We start from the raw sequence: 5,000 nt of genomic DNA on the forward strand, positions 1-5,000 counted from the left end.
TATAGCTTTTTTTTAAGAAAAAATACATCAGTGGAAAAATGGAAAGTCAATGTATCTATATGTTATGTAGATATACATTGTGGGATCGTATGAAGAAGATGTTATTATTTTACATCTACCCAATTTGATGAATTACCCTAAGGGTTCACATCATAATAGTGCTAGTTGATGAGAGTTACTTCGGGACAAAAAAAATAGTAAAGTCAAATTTAAATTCATTTGGCCTATTCTCTCAATTCCAATAGAATGCAACTGGATCTAATATGAACTGGCGATCAGAACGTATATGGATAGAACTTATAACAGGGTCTCGAAAAATAAGTAATTTCTGCTGGGCCTGTATCCTCTTTTTAGGCTCACTAGCATTCTTATTGGTTGGAACTTCCAGTTATCTTGGTCGGAATCTCATATCTTTGTTTCCGTCTCAGCAAATAATTTTTTTCCCTCAAGGGATCGTGATGGCTTTCTATGGAATAGCCGGTCTGTTCATTAGTTCCTATTTGTGGTCCACAATTTTGTGGAATGTAGGTAGTGGTTATGATCGATTCGATAGAAAAGAAGGAATAGTGTGTATTTTTCGTTGGGGATTTCCTGGAAAAAATCGCCGCGTTTTTCTACGATTCCTTATGAGAGATATCCAGTCAATCAGAATGGAAGTTAAAGGGGGTCTTTATCCTCGCCGTGTCCTTTATATGGAAATTAGAGGCCAGGGAGCCATTCCTTGACTCGTACGGATGAGAATTTGACTCCACGAGAAATTGAACAAAAAGCTGCTGAATCGGCCTATTTCTTGCGCGTACCAATTGAAGTATTTTGAAATGAATTGAATAATGAATGCTTTCCCGGCATGAGATAAGAAAGGCAGGAATCCCCTTTAACCTTTAATATAATAGAATCTAACTGATAATAGAATCTAACTGAACTGAAGTTTCTTTCAAGGTGTTGATTCGAGCAAAACACGTTATATTCTATTTCCCCATTATATTCTGGTCTAATACCACTGTCACTGTGGCCCATAGAATAAAACAGGTGGACGTATATGGAACAACCATAATAATTAAATTGTTGTTCACCAAAACTATTTTTTATGCTTTATGCATATGGGACTCAACCCAATTCTGTTATGTTAGACTAGTAACAAGTCTAGTAAGTATGTATTCATCATACATATCAGAACAGAACATTTCGGAATACAGTACAGAATTTTTATTTTTAGACCCAATATTTCGTTGAATTGATACGTTAGATACAGACGGATGTAAATTATCTCTCTTTTTTTTCAATCGATTTTGATCCTTTCTTTGCTCCTTGAAAAGGATTGCATCTTTCATAAACATCCAATTTATCTCGGGTTTCCCACACATTTTTGATTTCACCATCAATATTCTTCAGAAATATCCCTCAATTATTCCCGCGGTGCGGGCATCTAGTGAAACATTTTGGAATAATTGATTGATCCAAGGGGAGTTCTTTCGTCTCGAAACCCGACTAATACTCATTACTTGAAGTGTGAATTGGGTCTTTCGGGCACTCATCGAAAGAAACAAATGAAGATGCAATTCAATTGGTGTAATTTGACCAATTTAGATATCTGAGATATCTGGAACTTACTCATTTATTCATTTGGGGCAGACTTTTTATCTTTAATTCTAACTTCCATTTCTATACCCCTTCTAGATTCAAAGACTAAATAAAGAATTCAAATAATCAAATAAAAAAAGACGGATCCATAGGTTACATACCTTGTTATAGAACTCATGCTTCATAGAAATATCAGACGGAGTCGACGAATGAAGTAGGTTCATTAACAATTCACAGAACAAAAAGTGTCAAAAAAAAAGCATTGACCCCCTCTCCCATATCTTGTATCTATAGTATTTTTGCCGTGGTGGATCTCTCTTTCATTTAATAAAAGTCTAGAGCCCTGGGTTATTAATTGGTGGAATACCAGGCAATCCGAAACTTTTTTGAATGATATTCAAGAGAAGAACATTCTAGAAAGATTCATAGAATTAGAAGAACTATTTCATTTGGATGAAATGATAAAGGAGTACCCGGAGACACAGATACAAAAGCTTCATATAGGAATCCACAAAGAAACGATACAATTGGTCAAAATATACAATGAAAATAATATCCATATTATTTTGCACTTCTCGGCAAATATAATCTGTTTCGCTATTCTAAGTGGTTATTCTATTCTGGGTAATGAGGAACTTGTCATTCTTAATTCTTGGATTCAGGAATTCCTATATAACTTAAGCGACACAATAAAAGCTTTTTCTATTCTTTTATTAACTGATTTATGTATCGGATTCCACTCGCCCCATGGTTGGGAACTAATGATCGGTTCGGTCTACAAAGATTTTGGCTTTGCTTATAACGATCAAATTATATCTGGTCTTGTTTCCACTTTTCCAGTTATTCTAGATACAATTTTGAAATATTTGATCTTCCATTATTTAAATCGGGTATCACCTTCACTTGTAGTGATTTATCATTCAATGAATGAATGAAGAATTCATTTGACCCGCGGCTATCAATCAGATCATAATGTTACTTCGTACATAAACAAACCTTTTTTTTTTAATCTGACTCACTTTATACTTCTACCCGTGCAGGGGGTTCGACTCCTCCTATATTCCAGTACAATGGCAGAATCGTGGGTAGGGAACTAGACTAGCTACCTACCTAATTTATTGTAGAATTTAAGGGATCAATGATTGGACCATGCAAAATAGAAATACCTTTTCTTGGATAAAGGAACAGATGACTCGATCTATTTCTGTATTGATCGTGATATATGTAATTACTCGGACATCTATTTCAAATGCATATCCTATTTTTGCGCAGCAGGGTTATGAAAATCCACGAGAAGCAACAGGGCGTATTGTATGTGCCAATTGCCATTTAGCTAATAAGCCCGTGGATATTGAGGTTCCACAAGCTGTGCTTCCTGATACTGTATTTGAAGCAGTTGTAAGAATCCCTATGATAAGCAACTGAAACAAGTTCTTGCTAATGGGAAAAAAGGGTCTTTGAATGTGGGGGCTGTTCTTATTTTACCCGAAGGATTCGAATTAGCTCCTTCCGATCGTATTTCTCCTGAGATGAAAGAAAAGATGGGCAATTTGTCTTTTCAGAGCTATCGCCCCAATAAAAGAAATATTCTTGTGATAGGTCCCGTTCCTGGTCAGAAATATAGTGAAATTGTCTTTCCCATTTTGTCCCCGGACCCTGCTACTAAAAAAGACGTTCACTTCTTAAAGTATCCCATATACATAGGTGGGAACAGAGGAAGGGGTCAGATTTATCCCGACGGGAGCAAGAGTAATAATACAGTCTATAATGCCACAGCAGCGGGTATAGTAAACAGAATAGTACGTAAAGAAAAAGGGGGATATGAAATAACCCTAGTTGATGCGTTGGACGGACATCAAGTGGTTGATATTATACCTCCAGGACCAGAACTTCTTGTTTCGGAGGGTGAATCCATCAAGCTTGATCAACCATTAACAAGTAATCCTAATGTGGGGGGGTTTGGTCAGGGAGATGCAGAAATAGTACTTCAAGATCCATTACGTGTCCAAGGTTTGTTGTTCTTCTTGGCATCTGTTACTCTGGCACAAATCTTTTTGGTTCTTAAAAAGAAACAGTTTGAGAAGGTTCAATTGTCTGAAATGAATTTCTAGATTCCCGGATTCATCAAGTTGGTAAAAAGAGTCGAATTTTGATTAATCGATGCAATTGCAATTATGTATGATCCAAAAAAAAGAGAAAGGCCCTTTTTCTTTTTGCTTATTTTGTTTACACTCTTTTTCTGAGAGATGTTGGTAATTCCTTGTATACGCTCGCGAGTCTAGTTACTAGTAAAACTAGATATATCTTTTTTCGATCAAGATTGGAGTGTTGTGACTATGCTAGGCCTCCTATTGCCGGGTTGTAAATGCTCTGCAATGCATCAATATTATTTTATTCTATTGTACCTAATAGAATCGAATTCTAATGGATAATATAGCATTTAGCATTTAAGTAGAAGGAAAATATAAGGCAAGGTATAAATGAAAGGGACAAATGATTCTAGGAGGGGTTACTCGTCTTCCTAATTTTCCACACAAGAGAAAGGTAGAAAATTCCTTTTCTTGTGTGGAAATAATAATGATTCCTGATTTAGTTCGTTAAAGATTACTATTTTCTTGTCCAGGTGTATTGGAACGAACCGAAGAATTTCTAAATGAAAAAAAAAAAGGGGGGGGGGGGGGGGGGGGGGGTTTTCGCCGTGATGAGATATTAAAAATAATGATTTTTTTATATACAAAAAAATTAAAGATTTCTGGTTTCTTCGGGGAACATTAAGCACTTTGAATTTTTTTTTTCTTTTTCTGAAGTAAGGTTCAAGTGGTATAGAAAGGATGTCTCATCCGTAGAAATAATATTGTGGCATCCAGGAAATCAATTAATTCCTTCTTTCTTCTTGCTTCGGAGGAGTCTGCATGGGGGTCGAATATTATGAATCAATGGATTCAATTCTTCAAAGCATCATCATAAGGGAAAGAACGCAGTGGTTTGAAACTTGGGATGGGAGCAAAGGACCCATTTTGTCATTTCTACGAAAAAATAATATGATTATATTGACTGAATTAATTTACAATTAAAATTTACAACTTTTTTATGTTATGGAATGAATGAATGTCTCGCTCGAAGGGTAAGAACTCAACAGGACCTTGCTCCTCTTTGTTTGTCTGATTCGAGGAGCAAGGTCCTGTTGAGTTCTTACTTTTTCATGTCTACAATCTGGTTCATCCGATTACTATAGTGACGAGCCCAATCCAGAATATGAACCATAAAAGAAAATACCTATTAAACCAATCACAGGAATACCAGTTACAGTACCTATCAACCAAAGAGGAATCCTTCCAGTAGTATCGGCCATTTACCCCACTTTCCTCCGCATTTCATCAAGTGGTCATGCTATAGACATAAACAGTCATGGATAATTA

Source organism: Aristolochia californica, unplaced genomic scaffold, assembly GCF_029961685.1.
Source record: "Aristolochia californica isolate CCGP_79_NKW_82.1479 unplaced genomic scaffold, dmAriCali1.0.hap1 SCAF_424, whole genome shotgun sequence".
NCBI classification, from domain to species: Eukaryota; Viridiplantae; Streptophyta; class Magnoliopsida; order Piperales; family Aristolochiaceae; genus Aristolochia; species Aristolochia californica.